Source organism: Pongo pygmaeus, chromosome 14, assembly GCF_028885625.2.
Source record: "Pongo pygmaeus isolate AG05252 chromosome 14, NHGRI_mPonPyg2-v2.0_pri, whole genome shotgun sequence".
In the NCBI taxonomy this organism is placed as follows: Eukaryota; Metazoa; Chordata; class Mammalia; order Primates; family Hominidae; genus Pongo; species Pongo pygmaeus.
In genome coordinates, this window is record NC_072387.2 from 54,683,244 (window position 1) to 54,707,763 (window position 24,520).

Genomic DNA, 24,520 nt, shown 5'->3' on the forward strand with positions numbered 1-24,520 from the left:
TGGAATTTATTGTATATTCTTGGGATATCATATCTCTACGGATACAGATATGCCTAACTTTTACATAAAGGATGATTCAGAAAATATAATTTTAAAATGACTTTGTTTTTAAGAAACCAAATAATTATAAATGGCCTTAAAAACAGAGGGCCAGTTAAAGGGACTCTTATGAATCTTTCTGTCAAGTCAGAATCTCCTCCAGATTGTCCTTTTTCTCCCTGCAGATACACGGATTCTCTCAAAGCCTGCTCCAGAGTACAGAATTCTTCTCTCTGCAGGCTCTGATGTAAATGCCACAGGGTGGAAGGTAGGGAGAAGGCTATTCAGGAGGAGAGACTCAATGGCTCTCCTCTGACACTATTATCTCAGGCCACATAAACACTTATGGGAAGCTAGCAATCCAGATTACTCCAAACTTCATCAACCTCATATTGCTCTGGGTGCCTCTGGTTTGACCACTACATTGAGGGGCTTCTGAAGCTGTGTAGCACATCTTATAGAGCCTGGCTCTGTCGCCAGCTAAGGAGTTCTCATTTCTGCCTTCTCTCCCTTAGTACATTCCTGATACCTCTGTTTTCTACCAAGTTGCCCAGTCCCATTAAGGGTGTGACACAAGAACAAGCCTTCTGCAAGAAAAGGGGATACTCCAGGCTGGGGCTTGGGGAGGCCTTTCTGTGCCTTAGCATCTCTCTCCTTCCCTGAGCTATAGACAGTGATCCTCCTGGTACTAACATCTTTAAATTCTACAGCTACCTTTTAGCCCACATTCTACCAGAAGCACTTTAAGATCCAGACTTTCCGCTACTGAAAGCTCAGAGTACCCCAAATGCATCTTTTCAATAAATTGAATATTATTATGGGCTAGCTGTTTAACCATGATTGCACTATTACCTTGATATCAAATGCTATTCATTCATTCTTTCACTCCATATATGTGTCTATATGCAAAGTACTGCCCTGGCTGCTAGAGGGTTGGTGAGGGGCTTCAGGCATGAAGCCCACAGTTAAATATCAAGTTTCAAATGCAGCACATGGATTACAGCTAATTTACTGTGAAATGGTTAATGCAATGAAAAGAATTCTGACGATCAAAAATGAACAAGTGAAAAGGTTAAACACAAGGCTCTGAGGGAAAAATAAAACTAGATAAGTGTAAGAAATTAGCACAGAGGCTTATCAAAAAAAATAAAAATATAAAATACCTAAAGCAGCCCAGGCGATTAAGATATTGAGAGAATTAATACACTTGAACATCTCCAAAGAAATCAGAATGGAAGTAACTGGCAGGAAATGGAAGGAAGTGCCAAGCTTGGCAGTCAGGAGACCTAGGCTGCGTAACCTCAGGCTCCATCTTGCCTCTATGGGACTCAGTTTTCTCATTCGTAAATTGAGAAGCAGAGTCCCTTCTATGTTAAAAGTTCCCAAATTCTATGCAGTAGCTGACAAGTATACATACAAATTAGAGCTAGATTAGAAAGTATTGCAAAAGAGCTGAGGAATAGCTGCTGGCACCATCAGCAGCTGCAGCTTTGGCCCGGAGGTGCCTCCTGTGAAATGGAACAAGTGAGGGAGTAGGCAGCTCCCAGCCCAGCCTTGCTCCTGGGGGCTGGGGGGCTGTGTTCCTGCTCTTACCTCAGCAGCACGTAAAGCTCTGTCTAGATGCATTCTCCTCACTGGCCCCAGGCAGATGCGCTCTGCTCAGCTCCCTAGCTGCTGGACTGCCCCGCACAGATCAGGGAAGTTCCCAGAGCAGCACGTGAGACCTGTTTTATGGGATGTCACCACACACAGCTTAAGACACGTTGATCCAGTTCACTCCTAGTTTCTAGGCAAGATGGTACGCAAACTGTCCCAGAAAGAGAGCCATCTCCTATTTTGTTAAAAATATCCAAATAAGGAAATCCTACAACCTCTCTGGTGTCTCATATCCCTACTTTGTAACCTAAATCTTTTCTGATACGATTAAAGGTCTCTCTTTCTTGGGCTATTCTCAGAGGAAATAACAGGAGCTGTTCAATTCATAAAGATTCCATCACATGCCTTGGTCTCTTTATATTCTTGTAACCTGCTTTTTTAGGGCTTATTCTCCAAATCTTTCATAGTTTTCTTTGCTATCTTCTGGGTCTATGCCCACTTCCTTATAGAATGAATGTAGTAAGAATAGCAGTCATAGAATGTAGAGGTGGAGGGATCTTAGAGATGATCTATCTGGCCACTCCCCTGTCACAGAGGCATGAAATGACACCCAAGTTAAAGGGCATGCCCAACATCACAGAGCTTATTGGAGGTGTGGCTGGGACCAGAGTCCAGGCCTCCTTATTTCTCTTCTTTCCTCTTTAATAAGTTTTAAACCCTAAGATAGGACTCTTCTCTTTAATTAAGACTTTCTTCACATATAGTAAGAACAATCCCCCAAGATTTCAAATGTCTTATGAATATAATTTCATGTATGTTTCTTGTACATGAAGGGGAATTTATCTAGGTATGGCAAAGGCACTGTTCAGGTTTAGGCTGCAATTAACATGTGCCAAATCACATACAAATATTGTGTACACTGGCATCTTCTAGGTCATGATGATTCTTACCCCCTGCATTTGTCTCTACATTTATTCTATTTTTTTTCCTTAAAGAGACAGATCTCACTATGTTGCCCAGGCAGGAGTGCAGTGGCTCTTCACAGGTATGATCCCACTACTGATCAGCACAGGAGTTTTGACCTGCTCCATTTCTGGTGTGAGCCAGTGCACCCACTCCTCCTTAAACAACCTAGTGGTCCCCTGCTCCCATATTGATGCCAAACTTAGTGCTGACACCCAATTGACATGGCACACTACAGCCCAGAACTCCTGGACTCAAGCCACCCTCCTGCCTGAGCCTCCCTAGTAGCTAGGACTACAGGCATGCACCACCACACCTTGTTGTACATTGATTCTTGACCTTGCACTAAGGCCCTCCAAATTTCCTTAGCAACCAAAGAGCAAACCCAATTAAAACAACTCACCACAAGACGAAATGTTCAAAAGACAAGACAGCCAAATTCATAGATCAATACTAAAATGACAGCCTCAGACTTATCGCAACAATCATCATGGTTTCAGGCATCCTGTTCTGGAGGCTGGGGAGAATCAGTGAGCCCTTCCTCCTCTGAGCTTTGGTCCAGATCTCTGTAGTGTGGTCCCTGTTTCCATTCATCTCTCCTAGCAGATTAGTGTCTGGCACATGTGACGTACTCAGTAAATGAGCTGTACACATGAACAAAACAATCCATAAACTAATGATATACAGGACTTGAAAAGTCCCCTATCACCTTCTTTGAGGAGTTTAACAATAATATTCTTATGTATATACTTAGACAATCCCAACCACTGAAAGGTACAGACACCCAAAATAAGGCTAATAAATGCTTCAAGTTCACATTAAACCACTTTGCTGGAAAGACAACTTTGGTGAGTTAATTTGGTGTCTAAAGGGCAGCTGCTGGCCCGAGGTAGTCTGTGAAATGGTACCTGTGCCTGCTCCCTAGCCCTACCTTGCCAGCCACAAAAGCGTTTCTGTCTGAGATTGCAGATCCTGAGGCTGGGCTTCTTGGCACTGTTGCTGTAAAACCTGCTGGCTGCCGGTAATGCTTGGCAGTGGGTCTCTTTCCAACTCTGTAGGGCCTGCTTGTAAGCTGAGTGCTGCTGAGGTGGGAGGGAGACACTTGAGAGACAGAGCAGTGACTGAACGAGGGGCAAACCCACCTGGGATGCACATATGTGGTGTACCAAGGAGCACGCTGGAAATATAGATGCTAGCATCTACCTGCGTGTAATTTGCATCTCACTATCTGAACTATGATATTCATCCTCCAGTAATTCTAAATGTCTGTCACTAAAAAAATTCACACATTTGTAAATTTCTTCCTTCAATAGACAACTGCCAAACACCTCTCATATGCCAGGTCCTGTGTTAGATGCTGAGAACACAGAGATGTGGCTCTGGCCTGTTGAGTAGGGGAGAGAGACACAGTAACTAGAATACAGGGGAACTTTTTAGATCCACAGGAAGAGGGAAAAAATAGCTCTCCCCTGGAGAGCCAAAGGCGGCCCCCTAGAGGAAGTGACATTTGACCTAGATTTCAACAGAGCAGTAGGAGATTGCTTAAAGGTCAGTCTATTTTTTTCTTCATTCATCAGAGAGTCCATGCTCTCTCTATAGAAAGTCTATCTATTTGGAGTCAGAGAAAGGGCAAATAGCTGAAGAACAAATGAGAAGACCAATTGGTCAATAATAATAACCGTTAACATTAAAGAGTGGTTAACTCAGTGCTAAATGTTTTATATGCATTCACATTTAATTCTCACCACAATCCAATAGGGTATTACTATGATTCCCACTTTATAGATGAGGAAACTGAGGTTTAAATAACTGGCCCAGGGTCGCACAGCTATAAACTGGAGTGGCCTCCTGCCTTTCCTGTCATTTCTGGCTATGGGATTCCTGTATCTGGAGTTTCCCTGCCATCCTTTGGGGTTGCCCTTGAAGGTCAAAGCTCTGACCTCATGTTAATTAGAGAAACACATACTTCTGCAAGATTTTACTTAGGACTGGGCCCTTCCTAGCCTCTTTAGGGAAGTTCTAAATGTGTCTTTGGTTTCTCAACATCTTAAAGGAAGTATTAAGAAGAGCAAGAACACAACCAGGCTTGATCTTTTCTGCCTGTGTCCCCCCTGCCACTGGTGGAGAAAAGGGTCCTCTTTGCCCATGGCCTCCATGCCTCAGTCATCCACTCACATTTAACAAAGCACATACCTTGTCCTAAGTACTAGAGATACCAAGATGAACCACAGAGAATCCTTGCTCCTGAGGGGCACACAGTCCAGTAAACAAAATAGTCATGCAAATGCAAGACTACACTAATGTGAATATTTTAAAGATATTATTTGCATGGAGCTACAGGAGCACAGAGAAGGAAGTGCAGGGGACCCATGAACAATACAGGTTTGAATGGTGTGGGTCCAATTTTACGCAATTTTCTTCAATACAGTCAGCCCTCATTGTCCTCAGGTTCAGCATCTGCAACCAAATGTGGATGGAAAATACAAGTATTCACAGAATGCGAAACCCAGGGCCACCAAGGGCCGACTTTTCGTACATGCGGGTACCACAGGGCTGACTGCGGGACTTGAGTATGTATGGATTTTAGTACCGAGGGGGTTACTGGAACCAGTGCCCTGTGGATACCATGGAACAACTGTATTTAACTCTGCCTGGGAAGGGAAGAGAAGGTTTTCCAGAGAAGGTGATGCTGCCTACTGAGCTAAGTCTTAGGGAACCAGTAGTCTTCCAAACAGACAAAATAGAAAAGGGCATTTCAGGCAGAGAAAATAGCTCTGCAGTGTGGGGCACGGTGGCTGACGCCTGTAATCCCTGTACTTTGGGAGGCTGAGACGGGTGGATCACCTGAGGTCAGGAGTTCAAAACCAGCCTGGTCAACATGGTGAAAACCCATCTCTACTAAAAATACAAAAATTAGCCAGGCATGGTGATGGGTGCCTGTAATCCCAGCTACTCAGGAGGTTGAGGCAGGAGAATCGCTTGAACCCGGGAGGCACAGGTTGCAGTGAGCCGAGATCACGCCATTGCACTCCAGCCTGGGCCACAGAGCAAGGCTCCATTACAAAAAAAAAAAAAAAAGAAAGAAAGAAAAGAAAAAAAAGAAAGAAAGAAAAGAAAAGAAAGAAAATAGCTCTACAAAGTGCAAAGCAAAAGCACACAGAGGAAGCTGTGGCAGGTTGGGTGTGGCTAAAGACAGGGATGCAAGAGGAGACCTCCAGGATGAGAGGCTGGTGAGGTGGTGTCAGCGTGCTGCTCGTTCTCACTAGCTCTTGTTTCTGGAGGCAAAACCTCGGTGATGCAGGCTATACTCCACTCACCACAGGTAATGTGAATACAAAGAACAAAATAATTCTGCCCGGAAACGATTTTGGTTTGTTTGTGTGTGCATAGCTTTCTCCTTATGTCATTGTCTCCCATTTAGAAAATACTGCAAAGACAGGAGGGAACTGAACATGTTAGAATGGGAAAATAGGGGCCCTGGAGGGTGAAGTCACTCCCCAAAGTCTCAAAGTAAGTCAGTGACTGGTGCAAAAAGAGAAGTAAGTGGAACCTCCGGAGCCTTAGTTTGGTCTAAGCAATGCGTGGGAAAAACACAAGTCAGTTGGCATTTTAAGAATCTAAAGTTTTATTTAAAAAACCCTTGAGATGCACGGTCTGTGAAATGTGCTTTACTTCTTAGATGTGTGGATCTAGGATACAGGGATACACCCACGTAAAGGCATTCCAAACAAAAGCTAATGTTCCTCGCTTCCTTTATGAAATTAGGATCATTATATATTGTTTTTAAAATGAATCAACTAGGCAGTGACATGGTATGGTGAAATGCTGAATTTTCTGACTCAACTATTTTTTTCTGTGTGTATTTGAATGTGTTACTTAAATTTTCTGAGCCTCAGTTTCTTCATCTTTAAAGAAAGGGTGCTAATAATGCAACCACACCGTTCATTTCATAGGGCAGCATTAGGATTAGGTGAGACAGAGTGTTTAAAATATATACAACAGTGCCTGGTGACTGAAGGGAGGAAGAGAGGAAGGGAGGAAGGAAAGAAAGAAGTAAGAGGGAAGGAACAGAGGAAGTTAAAAGAAAATGTAGAAGAACTACAACTTTTGCAAAATTATCTTGGAGAACAAACCCCAATTTCTAGTATAAACTGTAGGAAATATTGTCAAGTCGCAACTTAAAAGCAACACTTAGTTGTGTGTATATTATGTGTTTTGTGTGGGTGTAAATCTAGATCTCACATCCATGCTCTATGTTTTAATGTTCTCAGTCTGGCTTATTTTGGCTTTGGTACCACATTTCTTATTCGGAGTCCTTGAAGTCAGGTATTGCAGAACTGGTACATGATACCAACCCAAAGCCAACAGCATTGGTATTAGCTCATCCTGAGTGGCGAAGGGGCTCCGGGCTTTGCCTTGCCTGAGATACTGACAGTGGAAAGTACCTTCTAACAGTTGAGGAAGTGTGGCCAGAGTGGAAAAATGTACAGCAATCTTAAGAAAAGCCCAACCACATACACTATGAGCCATGAAAAGAAAAGAGATCTCTGGGCATCTGTGATGAGGACCACCGGGCAACATCTCCTCCCTCTCAGATGCACCAATGCTCAGAACTGATTCTGTTATCCTGCACTACACTCTACCTGCCTCTCCACTCTCTAATTCTCCAGGCATTTTCACCATTGTAGTCTGAGCTGAAAAACAGTGAGACAACGTACAGCAGACATTTGTATACAAGCAATGATAACAGAAACTTCTATTTATTTTTAATAACGTGATCTCATTCTCAATAGGCTCCTTGGATTTTAGAATCTCTAATGACAAGCTTATTTGCAGAAAAAAACAAAAGGAGGAGTTACAGATAAATTGAGACAGGAAATTTGTATTAATTTGATGGGCTCTCTTTATCTTCATTTTTTTTTAAAGTTAGTTTAGTTGGTAAATATTTACCAATACCAATGTACAATGGAGTATGTATAACATTTCTTTTATCAAAATTTTAAGTGCCTAAATAGCCTAATCTAATATCTTCATAGCTATTATTTTAAAGACTTCCCACCATAAAATCCTCAAGCATTTATATTTATTTCTCAAATATGTTTGGTATACCAGCCGACCCAACAAAAGGAGACTTGGGATCTCTTCCTGATAGAACATGTGGAATTATAGGCCGGGTGCAGTGGCTCACGCCTGTAATCCCAGCACTTTGGGAGGCTGGAGTAGGGGGATCGCCTGAGGTCAGGAGTTCAAGACCAGCCTGGCCAACATGGTGAAACCCTGTCTCTACTAAAAATACAAAAACATTAGCTGAGCGTGGTGGTATGCGCCTGTAATCCCAGCTACTCAGGAGGCTGAGGCAGGAGAATCTCTTAAACCCAGTAGGCGGAGGTTGCAGTGAGCTAAGATTGTGCCTGGGCAACAAGAGCGAAAACTCTGTCTTCAAAAAAAAAAAAAAGAAAAGAAAAAAGAAAGAAAAAGAAAACGTGGAATTACAAATAATCATTCAATAATCATGGAATCACAAAAAAGTATATAGACATATTATCAGGAAGCAACTAGTGGATCATGTTAGAAGATACAAAACAGTTTACATAGACATGGATTATACTTTTAAGAAACTGCCAACATAAAATGAGAGAGAGGAAAGGTGTGAATCTTGACTCTGCCAGTTACTGGTTCTGTGACCCCAGACAAGTCACTTAACCCTCCCTGAATCTCAGCTTGGTCATCTGGAATAAGGATATAATTAATAACAACTTACCTAGCTATGTATGAAAATAAAAGAGTAATTATCTTTCAAGCACTTGGCCTGATGCCTAGTAAATATTAGGGGCTCAGTAAGTCAGTGGTGATGCTGGGTGGAGTAGATATGCTCCATATCTACATAGACGACAACATGGGAAAATGGAAGGGGAAAATAACCCACATCACACCTAGCGAGTAGATAGCACTTGCCTGATTTTATAGAGGAGGAAACTGAACTTCAGAGGCTCCAGAGACTTGCTCAGGCTCCACATTTACCAAGAGGCCAGAATATAACTCCAAATCTGTCTCTACCTTTGCTCCCCTTTTTTATACCACATTTGCCTCTTTTGTGCCTGGGAGCTGCAGACACTCAGCTTTAAAGAACTGGTACTGGAGATATGATACTGGAGGAAGAACTGCGTGCAGTGAACAGTATGGTGGGTACGGAGGGAGGCGAAAAACTATGTGAATATCACCAGGTAGATGAAGTATCACAACTGTCATTCTCAGTGGTCACAGAAAAGAAACAGAATTCATGATATTTTGAGGAACAGTCCCAACATGAATGACAGCAAGAAAAGGAAAAAATCCAAAAAGTTTTCCAAGGTGCCTACCATATTTCATATTTTCAAAGGGGAAACTTTAAAACTGTTTATAAAGCATTAGAAACAGTGGGGGGAAGTTCAGTTTGCATTTTTAAGATGAGGAAAGGGTGCTCAACGGTGCAAAACTGCATGCATGATCTTCTCTTTTTTCCTTACCCCCACTTTGCACCTATTACCTAGCTTTCTCTATAAAGAATTTATATCCCACTCTTCTTTGTTCAAGCTGGCCTTTCTGGTGAGGGTGATATGAGCCGATGATGTCAAGGAGGTACAAAGGATCTACTTTTTAAATGTTACACCTGAGATTACTAGAGGCTGGGAAGGGTAGGAGAAAGGTGGAGGATAGGAGAGATTTGTTTAGATACAAAATTACTGCTAGACAGGAGGAATAAGCTCTCATGTTCTGTAGCACTATAGCATGACTATAGTTAACAGTACATAGTTTTAAAATAGCTAGAAGAGAGGCTATTGAATGCTTCCAGCACAAGAAATAAAAAATGTTTGAGATGATGGATATGCTGATTACCCTGATCTCATCACTAGACATTGTATGTATTGAAACATTACTAGGTACCCCATAAATAGATACAATTATTATATGTCAATTTAAAATAAATAAAAGCTTAAAAAACATTTTCAGGTTGGAAGCTATATTGAATGCACTCACATCTATTATAATCTCATGAATTATTATAAAAAGGTTTTTATGGAAAAAAAAGTTGCACCTGAGGTTAATAAAGATCCACTTCTAATTTTAAACTTTGCCTAAGGAATGCTGAATAGGGAAAATATGCAAATTTTATACAAATAACATTTGTGTATCCTTTTACTTCACACATTTGGATACATAGCTTGGATACATTTTAGTGACTACTACCAGACTGAGGAAACAAAATGCAGGGTATTATTTAAATACAAGGTAATTGTTCCATTAATTCACTTCCCTCTAGAAAGTGCAACCAGAAAAAGAAGGAAAGCAAATTATCTGGGAGATTGCAATTCACATGCATAATTAATCTGCCTGCTGAATTTGGTGTCAGCTTTTCTGCTATGGAGAACATAATCTCTTTTCCACTTTAGCTTATCCAGTCAAGAAGGAGTGAGTGAGTGAGTGTGTGTATGTGTTTCTGTGTATGTGTTTCTGTGTGTGTGTGTGTGTGTGTGTGAGAGAGAGAGAGAGAGAGAAAGAGAGAGAGAGGAAGGGAGACCCTCCCTTCTGTCCATGTAACCGATGCTGAAACAAGAATCAATGCTGCAACCACAGAACTGTGGGTTTGCTAGTTCCCCAATTTAACATAGCTTTTCCTTCCGCCAGAAAGAACTGACCATCTTTGAGAAACAGGCTCCTTGTACTTGTAAGTGGGGCTGACACAGCCATGGCTCTAAAGTTGAGCAAAACTCACTTAAACCCAGTAAGTGGATCACTTTTACCTCTCTTCCTCCACTAACATTTAAAACAATGTTTCATTCTTTCTCAGTTTTTAGGACACTTATATTTGGCCATTACTATACAATCATAGATAAGTGTGCTTGGGTATAAAAACTAGAATGTTTAATCTATTCATGTCTATCAGTCACAACAAACTAGAAAATGTGAATGCCACTTGACTAAAATTATTCTAAACTTTAAAGGCCAGGCACAGTGGCTCACGCCTGTAATCCCAGCACTTTGGGAGGCCGAGGCAGGCAGATCACGAGGTCAGGAGATCGAGACCGTCCTGGCTAACATGGTGAAACCCCGTCTCTACTAAAAATACAAAAAATTAGCCTGGCGTGGTAGCGGGCGCCTGTAGTCCCAGCTACTCGGGAGGCTGAGGCAGGAGAATCGCTTGAACCCAGGAGGCGGAGGTTTTCAGTAAGCCGAGATGGCGCCACTGCACTCCAGCCTGGGTGACCCAGGAGGCAGAGGTTTCAGTGAGCCGAGATGGCGCCACTGCACTCCAGCCTGGGTGACAGACTGAGACTCTGTCTCAAAAAACAAACAAACAAACAAAAGACTAAGAACCTTTTAAAGTTTTTGAGGGTGGAGATCATGTTTTGTGATCCATGCAGAGGCCTATAATTGTTAACAACCAACTTCTACCCAGTCAAGTGTACAGAGGGGCTGACTACTGATGCTGCTGCTGCTGCTGCTAATGATGATGATAATGATGATGATGATGATATGATGACACAGAATAATCTGTTTAATAAAAGCACTTATCATATAGATGCATTTATTTGGGGGGTATTATGATTATTTGAGCTCAACTTGAGGGCTTAATTACAAATAAGCACCATGGTTTGCTACCTGTTTATTCCAGGAAGTTGCCTTGAAATTCAACAGTTAAGACAAAATTGATCCAATTGTAGAAAATTAAATAAAATATGTGAATGGATGAACTTGCCTTCAAATATGAAGAGGACACCAGACACTACCTCACAGGACTGGATGACAACTAAATACTTTCATAGGGTTAAAGCACTCAGAAAAACACCTGATTCAATGTAAGTATTAGCGTTATTATTAGGATGATTAATTGAAACGCCTTCCACCCTCCCCACCCCCCACCGATATCTTACAAGATGGAGCAGTTATGCAATTTCTGGGCAGACTGATGTAAGCATTGAAACTGACAAACCAAAACAACAGGAACAGTCAATAGTATAAGGCAGGAAGTTGGATCAGAAGGGAACTGAGGAAAGCAACAATGAGATGCCAACTGGGGAGCACCACGGCCACAGCAGCTGTAGGGAGATATCCCTAGGAAACCAACATCTAATCAGGAGGTGACTCCCGAGAGCCTCAAAATGAAGACACTGTGGAACATCAACACTCTTTTAAGAAGTGCATTTCCATCTGGCAAAATAGGAACACTTGAAACTCTTCAAATCTGCAGACACTGATTAGTTTTATATTTTGATGTGTCATAATTCTAATGTTTATTTCTGCAGTGTTCAATATACAGATGAAATAGTATCATTTCATTTGATATCTGTAAGTTGGGAAACTAGCAGATAAAAAAACACTAGGAAGAAAATTAGATTAACTGAAATAATGTCACTCTACTATAAAATCTACTATTAGTCATAAAGTCCAAGCCTTTATAATCTTATAAGTGTTTGACTCTTCATAAATATAACCTTATAAGCAGATTTCTTAATTTTATTTTACCTAGCCTGATTTTAAAAGTTGCTTGCCATCTCTCCTGTATACACAGAAGGGCCTGTACTCTTTAGGTAACAAGGAGAAGTTGACTTGAGAATTTTCTGAGAATAATCCAAAGTGACTAAGTAAAAGTTAACAACTGCTCTTGTGTTCTTTGTCATCAAAGAGGCCCATTATTGGGTATATAGTTTTGGCAAGGGTAGCTAAGTTTTGGCCCAACCAACGTATTTATACTAAAAAAATGAGATTATAATTTTCCCTGTTTGTTAGTCATTGTACAATTTTTTAAATGTCTTGAGGTCGATGTCTATATGATACTTTGAAGCTAAAATGAGACTAGGGCTTTGGTAAAGCTGAAACATGGTAGAATGCAAAATATTATATTATTGTTGCATCTTCATTCATAGCAATAAATGGAAACTCAGTAAATATTAAGTTAATAAGTACAATCAAAGTCTTTCATGCGTATGTAAGAAGCTGAGAAAAAAAATACTTGTGACAAAATTTTCAATTCAATAAATGCCATTAGTATCTACTATGTGCCAGAAAAGATGGAGAAGGAGCTCAGGTCTGTCAGCAAATAAGGACTTGAAACTAAGACAATGTGATTAATGTTATACTTACTCCAAGATCAAAGCATTTAGCAAATGCACACCAAAGAAACATTTAGTGGGGGCAGGGAGAAGATGGGAAGGCCTCCAAAAGGGTATGCTTCTTGAAGTCTGCCTTGAAAAATGATCAGAAGTTTTAAAAATAAAGAAGAATGCAATTAAAGAAACAGTTGCAGTGAAAAAGGGTGAAAGAGAATGGAACTTTCTGGTGGCTTGCGGTCTGGTGCACCAAAATGTGGGTTAGCATTGGCGGGGGAGGGGATGGAGTAGTGGGAGGTTGAACAGAAGGAAGTGACAAGAAATAAGATTGGGGAAGTGGGTCGAGGCAAGTTTGTAAAGGCACACAATTCTTTAGTAAAATTACGCATTAATTTGAAAATAGTTCTTCATCCCATTATTATATAAAACCTGCAATGGTATCTCTTATTTATAAAAATAAAAATGTTTGTAAATTTGTTACAAAGTTTTTCTTCTCTCTTCTCTCTTTCTCTTGCTCTCTCTCTTTTATTCTCTCTTAAAACTGTGAGTGCCAAGATCTTGTTAGCTAGCTTCAGTAATAAAAGTCTACAATCACCTACCTCTGAGAAAAGTATGCTGGCCTGGAAGAGAGGATCTGTAACACACACAGTCAGTAGGAGCCTGAAATCCTGACCATCTACTGCCCCACACCCCAAGTGCTCAGTGACCTGTGGCCGGTTCCTTCAACCATCTAGCCCATTCCTTATCTCTAAAGGTAGCTGAGAGGATTAAACGAGGTAATGCATAAAGAGTAGCTGCTTACACTACGTGCTCATAATTATTGAGTGCTATTATTAATTTCCTGTCTTCTCCAAGTTAAATGGTTACATTCAAATGAGACTTTACTTGTTGGTCTTCCCTTCCCCAAAGGGTTCAGAGATAGAATTATAAATGAAGTTAAAGCACTGAAATTGTTTCCCAAATTACCAATTGTTTCAAGGCATAATTTACAAAAGAGACAAAAATTTAAATGCTACAAAGAAAAGGGTCTCTGGGATGGCTAAGGAAATGTCCTCCTAGGCACAACTCCATCCCACCACAGCAGTGCTTGTTCATAGGGCAAGACCTAGAAGATTTTTCCCCTGATGTTCCTGGGGGTGAGCTAGAATGAAGAGGAATATCTTTGTAACATATGGAGTTGATGCTTTAGCAATGTAAACTTAATTTTAAACAGGGGACCTTTATATTTTGAATTAACTTTCACATAGTTCTTTTTTATTCCTTCTTAAATATAAGAAAAATACTGACGTTCCTTCACATTCGAATTTATTTTATTCTCATTAATAGTTTTACTTAAAATAAGACACAACATATTTTTAGTCTGTTGTTTTACGGGGTTCAAGTCCCTCTTCTCTCAGTTTCACATTTTTGCTTGTTTGAAACTGTTCAGGTGAGATGTGCAAAGTAACATTGGTGGTCACATTTTGCAGTTTCCAGAAATTCACATTTATAGGTAAATGATTAATTCTATTCCAATTTGTCTACACAGACATTCTTTAAACAATTATACTTAATAGAAACCAAACTTATGACAAATGTATGTAAATTCAAAATCAAGATGTGTGCAGATAAGCCAACTTTATTTGCTTACTGATAGTCCTGACAGAGTAATTTTAGAAAACAAGTTGCTATATAAAAGAAAAGTTCGGTTTTGATAAACATCCTGATTAATGTTTGCATTTCCAGTCTGAATGGCTTTTATAGTTATCATTTGTCAATGATTCTTAGTGTTATATGATAGTGGTAATTAAGTAAAAGCTTATACTACAAAATCCGAAGTGTCTAGGTTTGGGCAAAGTTTCTGGAATAAATATCCCATATCAACTGCATAAAAATTTCTATTGTAGATAAAAGCCTTTCTCCCAGAATTTGAGTGAATATTCATTGATATGGTCATAAGCATAACAAATAATTCAGACAATCCTACAAAAACACTACAATTAAGCATTACACAAATTGCTTTTATTTTTAGAGAACAAATGGAAAAGAGAAAACCTCTAATTTCATGTGGTTATAAAGCACACCCATTAAAAACCCTTGGCGCCAAAAATCACTCAAATAACCAGTATCACATTCAGTAACATATGACTCAAGATGTTAATATATCCACTAAAGTACTGTAAAGAAGTTTTTTAGAAAAACAGAACCTCAGGAACTAAAATTAAACCACCCCCATTAGGCCAATAAGCAGTACAATCTAAATTATCAATACGCGCTTTTCCTGAAAACATTTTAAAGAAGATAGATAAAATCACAGTAAATAGCCTCCCTGAAATAGAGCAATAGAAATAAACCGGAACATGGTTTGGTTTTAAAAGGAAAAAGAAACCTTAATTTTGGGCAGGGGTGATAACTGCAGGTAAGTTGAGAAGAACCCAGCCCAGAGAGCCGAGGTGCTCCATCTTGGATGGCCACGCGAGGTGGCGGCAGATGTCCTGGCCAGTTAGACAGTGGCAGGAATCACAGAGGTCTCAGGTGACATGCTCAGATCTCTGTCTGGTCCCCTGAAGGCAAAACCCACAATCCACAGAAATAGTGCCGAAGGGCATCACAAGCGCTTAAAACCAACAAAAACACATGAAGAAAATTTACCTTGTAGGAAAAAAGCTGTCCTTGGTAGTACTGGTGTATGACCAGGAACCCCTTTTTCTGATCTGCAGAACAGCTTTGTCAAGCCCGGGTGTGTGGTCACAAGGCAGGAAGTGACTAGAATGACAAATCATCAGCCAGGAAAGAAAAAGATTTTGTCTTTATAAGGACATTTTAACTTTTTTTTCATGTCCCCGCCCCACCAAAAATCACCTGACAGAACAGGTCACAGTGAAATTCAGACACCTCCTACCACTTCCTCTTTTTTTTTTTTTTTTTTGAGACAAGGTCCCGCTCTTTTGCCCACCTCTTTATAAGCATTTTTCTCTCTCCCTTTCTCCTCCAGCTGTCTTTGAGTAGTCCCTGGGCTACTTAAACCTTTCTGATTCTAGATAGCAAGGCAAGATCAGCCTGATAACTTGACTTCTTTGACTCTAGTTGCAAAAGCAAAGCCCAGATGCCTACCTACTTACAGCAAAGATCAACAAATTTTTCATTTTTAGTGAAAGAGCCAGGGAAAAAGGTGGCAGTACACCTGAAACAAATGAAAAGGGACTTCCTTGGGAAAGCCTCACCCCACCTGAAATCAAACCTCTCTGGAGTCCTCTAACAGTGATCTTATTGGTGCAAATAAAACAGAATGATCTCTTTAAGTGAAGGACATGAAAAGGAAGGTTACTAGATTATTTACTCATTCTTTTATTTATAGAACATCTATGTGCTAGGGATCTCTTTAACCCAATTAAGTATCTCAATTATTTAAGCGTTTCCTATAAAGAGCTGCAGTAGATTGCACAGGCAGCTGTTATATTTAAATGGGTAGCTTAATTCCTTCTTACAGGCAGGATTTTTTTTGAATGCACATTTCATAAAATTAGCAGGTGGTGGCGGGGGAAGCTCTATTCTGTACCCAAACCCCAGATGCTTGAGGGCAAATTCCTATCTTCAAATGGAACATCCTCAAATGCTCACAACGGTTGTGAAGACTGTGGCACCCTGAGTTATGTTGACTAAATATTAGACATGTCTCCACATTGCCCGGAGACTGTGTGTAGCTCCAGTAGTCAATCTGCTGTTTAGGAATGAGGGTATGTGGCTGTGCTCCCAGGTCAGATGCTGTGCTGAAGATATCTGCTCCAGAGTCGTGTCTGCTGGGCCACGGGCCTCTCAGGTGGTCACGGTATTCTGACTGGTTGGAGGGCTGCCCTTATACTTCTTTTGCTTTTTTGATTTCTCCTCTAGAAAGTTCCGGTTTCTAACCTTAAATGTTAAACCAAACTGTTCTGGTTTATCTACTTCATTAGCCAGTGGTGTGGTGACTTCATCAGAAGCCCACAGGGGCTATCTTGAGGAACTGGGTGGGTGGAAGAACGGGACGAGACGGTGGAGATTCTAGAAACGGTTCACCTCACAGAGAGCTATCAGCCCTCTTGTGATTTCCCAGGGAAGACTGAGGGGGTGATGGGACTCTGTTTTCTCCATTGCATAATCACTTCCAATTAATAAGTTGCAGGCAGCTTTCAAGAAGCACAAAATTCTTTCAAGACACCAGAGGAACATCCATGCATCACTGTTACAGCACTGCTCACGCTACAAAGCAGCAAAATGCTCTCCTCATTCAGGGCCCTGCAGCAGGACTCTGTAGATAATGTTCTGATGGTGTTACAGATACAATGGGTTGTAACTGTGGACCTCCCTGACCTGGTTCCACATCCTGGTGGTTTCAGGATGGCATAAAGGCCCAACAGTAACACTTCATGAAGGGGAACAGATATTTATTCCTTTACCTTGGAGAAGGAAAGCACAGTATTCTGTATCTAGTGGTGCCTGGTCATCTGAGGCCAGAGGAATCTATAAAGAAGAGCAAAATATATTTGTGCATTGGTTCAACAAGTGTTTGCATGCCTGTCTGAATTGGTGATTCAGAAATAAATAAGACACAATCGCTGTTCTCAAGGAGTATAGCCTAGTGGGAAAAAACATGTAAGTAAATAAATGCCATCCATAATAGAGGGGTGAAAAAGACAGTGTGATATCAAAGCAGTTGCAGATTTGAGCAGAGGTGATGTTTGTTAAGTGAAGAAAAGGATTTAGGATTCCAGGCAATGTCTAGGTTGCAGAAGACGAAAGGCATTGACCTGGGTGCTGCTTACAGCCACCCAATTAATAGAGTCGTCTTCTACCCTAGCATCCACGGCAGGCACCCACACCCTCTCAGCCACATCCTGGCCGGCACCATTGCAAGCCCTGCCCTACTCCCTCAATCTTAATCTCTTTATCTGCCTCTCATTGGTGTAAGTCTACCCAGTTTCAGGCAATTATTTAGGTCCTAGACCAAGACTTTTTCAGAGGAGAGTATTTTATTGCTGTTGGTGTTTTAAATTGCTTGTGCAGCATAATAATAGTAAACAGAAGACTGACTTTTGGTTTTCTTACGTTTTTATGTTCTCTACAGACAGTGCGCCCCCTTATGGCCTGAAGCCGGAGTGGACCTCTCTCAGCCCACCCTCTATGAGCCTCCACTGCCACCTGTCCCTGGCCTGGGTTTTGCCTTCCTTTAAGCCCTACCACACTCTCAGACTTCATCCCACCCTCTCCTGCCCTGAAGCCTCTGGCCTCAGTCCCAGATATCAGATCACCTGCTACTCTCAGGCCTCTAAATATTGCTGAGGAAAGTCACAGAAACACAAACTTGGAATGCTAAAAAGTCAAGATGCTTGACTTCAAATTACTTCTCAGAAATACTTTTATTCAATTTTATTAAGTCTTGAGAACAGGCATTCTTAACCTGGAGTCCACAGACCCCTAAAACTAAATGCATAATTTTGTGTGTATGTACTTTTTTTCTGGGAGAAGAGTCCATTGTATTAGTAAAGAGATCACAGACCCCAAAAAGTTGGGTATTTATTCTAAACTCTCTCCTCTTGCCTCAACCTTCCACTTCACCCTCCTATGCTTTGTCCTGGCCCAAGATTCTTCTGTTGCCCCTTCTTGACTGAGATGATCCAAGTCGTCTGGTATGAGCTTCCTCTCTACTTTCACAATATCCACCTCTTCCTCCTCTCTTTCAGTCTTAATGGAAGCGGCATTCTTCTTTCTTCCCAAGGTCAGTGTTTCAACACTATCTCACTCTTAATATTCTACTTCCTTAGATACCTTGCTCCATCAATTGTCTCATGTTTCCCTAGCATCTTAATGCTAGCATCTTCAGCTCTCCCCACTTCCTCTCCATGCACTAATGGGATTTGTACAAAGAGAAAAACACCTTTGCTTCACTCTACAGCCCACCCTCATCCCAACATATCATGGGCAGGGAATGAAGATGAATTAAGATGGGTACAGTCCTTGCCATCGTAGAATGTCCACTATAGTTGAAGACACAGACAACGAAAAAAGGCATGTGAATAGTTATCTACTTGGAAGCACAACAGATGAAAAGCAGTGTCCCTGGGAGCACACAGCACTATCCCAGACATGGGACCTGGGAGGCAGAGAGAGGGAGCATCAAAGTGGTGAAGAGTAAAGATGCTGGGCCAGCTGGCTGGGGTCAAACTCCAGCTCTACTGTTGTACTAGCTGTGTGATCTTGGGCAAATTAGTTACTTGCACTGGCCTCAGTTTCCTCATCTATAAAATGGGGGTAAGAACAGTGTCTATTTTAGACAGTTGTTGCAAGGGTTAAGTGAATTGATATATGTAAAGAACTTAGAAGAGTGCCTGGCACATAGCATATCCTATGTACATGTTAACTAATCTTTTAATATTTACATCAGGCTCTGGACTAGACCCCTAACATACATTATTTCATTTATTCTTCACAACAACTGTATGAATTAGGTATGATTATTAATTTTTTCTTTAATTTTTAAAATAATGGCTTCATTGCAATATGATTTACATACCATACAATTCACCTTTAAAAAGTATACAATTCAGTGGTTTGTTGTATTTTAACAGAGTTGTGCAACAATTACACTATATAATTCCAGAACATTTTCATCATCCCCAAAAGAAACTCTGTACCCGTTAGAGATTCCTCCCCATTCACCCCCATCTCCCAAATTCCCAGCCACAGCCAACCACTAGTTTATTTTCTCTCTATATAAACTTGCCTATTCTGGACATTTCATATAAAGGGAATTACACAATACATGTTCTTTTGTGACGAGCTTCTTTCACTTAGCAAGTTTTCAAGGTCCATCCATGTTGTAACATGTCAGTACTTCATTTTATTATTTATTCATTTATTTTGAGACAGGGTCTCACTCTGTCGCCCAGGCTGAAGTGCAGTGGTGCAATTATAGCTTGCTTAGGCCTTGAATTACCAGGCTTGAGCCATCCTCCCGCCTCAGCTTCCTGAGTAGCTGGGACTACAGGCACGCACCATCACACCTGGATATTTAAAATTTTTTTTTTTCTACAGAGACAGGGTCTTGTCATGTTGGCCAGGCTGGTCTCGAATTCTTGGGCTCAGGTGATCCTCTTGCTTCGGTCTCCCAAAGTGCTGGAATTACAGACATGAGCCACTGCACCTGGCCTTCATTCCTTTTTATAGAAGAATGATATTCCACCGTATGAATATATCACATTTTATTTACTCATCAGCTGATGGATATTTGGATGCTGTCTACTATTTGATATTATAAAAAATGCTGCAATTAACATTTGTGTACATTTTGTGTGTGTGGACATATGTTTTCTTAAATTTATTAATCAAAGTAATATATGTATTTAGTTTGAGATGTCAAATATTACCTCAAGGCCTCTCATGAAACACCAGTCTCCCGACACACTCCTTCACCTCTGATTCCCATTCCCTAGAACCAAGTATTTTCAACAGTTTTAGCTAATTTTTCTGTTATTTTATTCCATATTTCTAGATGTTATGCTTATGGTGTATCTTGATTGGGTTCAGATACATACATATATTTATGTATATGTATATATATGTTCATATATTTTTTCCTTCCTACTTGAGAGATAAATATTTGACTCTCTCACATCCCCTAGTCCAACATATACATGTTAACCTTCCCATCATCCTCCAGAACAGTTTATAATACCCTTTAATTTAAATCAAAACTCAGTTTTTACAGTGACTCAAAATCTTCCTAACTGAGTTAGGAATATTTTGCATTATGTTTTTGTATCTTTTTTTGATATGCTAGGTTTCTATGTACTTATTACTAATTCTGTATAAACTCTCCAACAGAACTAAAATACAATTTAAAACATCAAGAAATGAATCCATTCCTTGTTTCCCCCTTGGAGAGGCCCTTCCTCTGTTCGGTCCTGCTGCCCAGCTGCCTTCTAGAAACTTCCCTACCTCATCACTCTGGGGACCCCTTTATTCTCCATCTAGGCTGAATCTCCTATTTCTGGACCACACACCATCCACTTTCTTGGTCTACTTCCTTGTTTTAATGAGCATATCCTCTAGTAGATTCTTGAGAAACAGAATATGGAACATACATTTCTCGAGATATTTTATAGCTGAAAACTATCTCCATTCTTTGAAGTCCACACTGGAAATCATTTTCTCAGAATTTGGAAGGGATTGTTCCTGTGTGTTCTAGGTTCCAGGGTTGCTGTTGAGACATCTGATATCATTCTGACTTATGGTCCCTCTCACGTCATTTTTGGTTTCTCTCTGAAAATTTTCAGAATTTTTTTAATGCAAGATGTTCTGAAAATTGTTGGTGATTTGTCTTAGTGTAAGTCTGTTTTCATCTACTGTGCAAGTTACTCAGTGGTCTTTTCTAATTGGGAAATTCGAGTCTCTCAGTTCTGGGAAATATTTTCTCTCTCCATCTCTATTTCCTTTCCTCTGTTTCCTATGCTCTGTTTCCCTGGGATTACATTTATTTGCATGTTATGCCTCTTGGATTATCTTCTAATTTTCTTTTTTTCCTCCTATTTTCTGCCTCTTAGCCTTCCTACTGTCAGAAAATTTTTCTACATTTTCTTCAAAACTTCCATTGAACGTTTTATTTCTGCTTTCAGCTCAAATTTCTCTCTTAGTCTATTTTGTGCTGTTATAACAAAATATCTCAGACTGGGTAACTTATAATAAACAGAAATTCATTGGCTCACAGTTCTGGAGGCTGGGAAGTCCAATATAAGGTGCCAGCACCTTACGAGGGTCTTCTTGCTGCCTCATCCCATGGCAGAAGGCAAGAAGGCAAGAAAGCAAGACTGGGATAAACTTGCTTTTTTATAATGGCATCAATTCTACATGGGGTAGTGCCCTGATGGCCAATCACCCCTTAAAGGCCTCACTTGTTAATACTATCACAATGGCAATTAAATTTCAACATGAGTTTTGGAGAGGACATTCAAACCATAGCAATAGCTAAAAACTCTTTTTTTCTGAATGTTTCTTTTTTTATTTTATACAGCAACATGTGGGTGGGGATAAGGTGGGGAATATCTTACTGCTCCGTATATAAACTTTCTACTAATCTTCTTATTTTTCAAGTCCCTCTTGCACTCTGCCTCCAAAGGTATCTGGTGCCTCGGAGTTCTGAGCTTTGCTGAGTGTCCATGGTGGGATTTGAATTACTTCTCTTTGGCGTCTCTCATTATAGGCTTAGAATTCAGCTTTTCCATATGTGTTAAGGCTAGTGTTATCACCTATTTCATGGTCTCCAACATACTGCTGACATCTCTGGTATACTTACTGTCTCATTTGATATTGGTGTCTCCTACCAGGAATTCCATGAGGCCAAAGGCCCTGTTTGCTTTATTAACTTCTAAACACTGTATCCAACATTTCAAAAATGTTTGTTGAATAAATTAATGAAGAATGACATGGAAAGGAAAGGTGGAAATGTACTATTAGCATAAGGGAATGTGTGAAAGATCAGGTGGGAGAAATAAAGGTACATCAAAAATATGACCAAAGCTGGATGCTACTGCAGTCAAGAGTGCGAAGCTGGGGGAAAGTGCAGAGAAAGAGAAAAACTGGAGGATTTTGCAGAGACCAAGTCATAGTGGATCTGTTAACTGTGTTAAGGAGTTTGGGATTTACCCTGTGTATTAATCAGTTTTCCAGTGAAACAGAACAATAGGATGTGTGTGTATGTGTGTGTGTGTGTGTGTGTATGTATTTATGTATGCATGTATGTGTATGTCTAAAGAGATTTATTACAAGGAATTGCTTCATGTGATTAGGGAGGCTGACAAGTCCCAAGATCTTCATGACGATTCAGCAAGCTGGAGACCCAGGAGAGCCAGTGGTATAGTTCTAGCCTGAAGGCTGGCAGGCCTGAGACCCAGGAAGAGCCAGCGTTTCAGTTTGAGTCCAAAGGGAGAAAAAAGCCAGTCTCTGCTCAAAGGCAGTCAGTCAGGAAGAATTCTCTCTTACTCAAGGGATGGTCAACCTTTTTGCTCTATTGAGGCCTTCAGCTGATTGGATGAGGGCCACTCCCTTAGGAGGGCCATTTGCTTAACTCAGTCTACCAAGTTAAATGTTAACATCACCCAAAAACACTGTCACCAAAACACCCAGAATAATGTTTGACCAAATATCTGGGCACTCCAGGGCCCAGTCAAGTTGACACATAAAAAATTAACCACCACACCCTGCAAGCAATGGGGAGCCATTTTAGGATCCATATTTACTTCCTAGGGCTGTTTTAACAAAGTACGAAAAACTCAGTGGTTTAAAATAACAAAAATGAATTGTCTCGCAGTTCTGAAGTTAAAAATCTGGAACTACAGTGTTGTAGGACTGGTTCCTTCTGAGAGTTGTGAGAGATAATTTGTTCCATGTGTCTCTCCCAGCTTCTGGTGGGTTTGCTGGCAACATTTGTCATCCTTGGCTTATAAAGCCATCACCCAAATTTCTGCTTTTATCAACACATTTGTGTCTAAATTTCCCCTTTTTAAAAAAGATGAAAGTCATATTGGATCAGGGCCCATCCTAATGATCTCATCTTAACTTGATTGTCTGCAAAGACCCTATTTCCAAATAAGGCCACATTCATAGGCATTTGGATTTAGCACTTCAGTATTTTTGGTAGGACACAATTCCTAACAGAGTCATAAGTGGAAAGTGACACAATTATACTTGAGTTTTAGAAAAATCTGCCTAGCTCCAGTGAGAAGAATAAGATGGCAAGGACTATAGGAAGAGTGGGGAGAATAAAGACTGGACCATCCCAGAGGGCTTTGCCTTGGCAGGGCATAAGGTAATGATGGTGGCAGTGGGATAACGATATGTGGGTGAATTCCAGAGAGAGTTGATAGGCAGAAAGGGGAAGAAAAGACTGATTGACTATGGAGGAAGAGAGAGATTGAATATGATGGAAGGAGCATGGGAAACTGGGTGGTAGAGAGTAGTAACATTCAACGAGATGTGGAATTCAGGAGGAGTGGTTTGGACAAGAGGATTATGAATTTAAGAAATGCTACGTTTGTTCATGGGCTGCTGTTCTCATCATTCTTCTGAAACTGGACTCTACTTAGTCTTCAATGTCCTTGTTTTTATGCAATGTTTGACACTGGTAACAATCCTTTCCTTTTCCAATTTCTCTTCTCCATGAACAGTTATTCATATTTAAGTGAAAAATAAACAAGTCTATTTTGAAATTCCAATAATAATCTACAGTGTCTAAAACTGAACTCATCATTCCTTTGACAAAGAAGCTGCCCCTAGCCCATCTCTTCCTTCCTTCATTCTGCCAAGAGTGGACTACACCCCCAGGATGGTCCAGAGTACTCCTTGAGTCCTACTTTTTTTTTTTTTTGCAATTCCCACATGTGGTCAAAGTTTCATTTATTTTTCCCTCATAGTATTTCTCGGTTTTGTTCTTTCTTTGCCACTTTTGCCTTATTATCACATTTGGATTAGCTTCCTGATTTCCCTGTTTTTTGCCTCACTGCTCCTCTCTCCATCCTGCATAGCAGCACCACATGACTCTTCATAAGGCTACAGTTTTCTCCCTTCACTCTCCTGCTCCCTATGCATCTGAAGTTACTCATTACTCCTAGAAAAATGTCCAAACTTTGCCTCAATCCATCTTCCAAGCCTCAGAGCAACAATGTAAGCCCTCTAGTGCCCTCAGGCTGGCCTGTCCTTGACCCTCTGGAAGCCTCACACATTTCTCATTATGCCTGTGAGATTTCTGTGATCACTCTCCCTGCCTGTCTCTCCACTCCCCTTGTTTATAAATCTGAATCATTCTCCTAGAACCAAGAACAGAA

General features: G+C 40.6%; 1 protein-coding gene across 11 annotated transcripts in view; it reads right to left on the reverse strand.

Annotated features, from left to right (window-relative positions):
* The window catches only part of LCP1 (lymphocyte cytosolic protein 1), an 83,681-nt gene that overhangs the window by 39,002 nt on the left and 20,159 nt on the right, over positions 1-24,520 (reverse strand). For 8 of the 11 annotated variants that reach the window (XM_054446696.2, XM_054446690.2, XM_054446691.2 and 5 more), the window contains 2 exons: positions 17,102-17,165; positions 15,318-15,431 (listed from right to left, as the gene is read on the reverse strand). The gene's annotated coding sequence lies outside the window, so the exon portion shown is untranslated. Of the gene's footprint in view, positions 1-15,054; positions 15,189-15,317; positions 15,432-17,101; positions 17,166-20,068; positions 20,131-20,785; positions 20,964-21,406; positions 21,465-24,520 lie in introns of those variants that run through there. The other 3 variants (XM_054446694.2, XM_054446692.2, XM_054446700.2) reach the window with 3 other exon arrangements.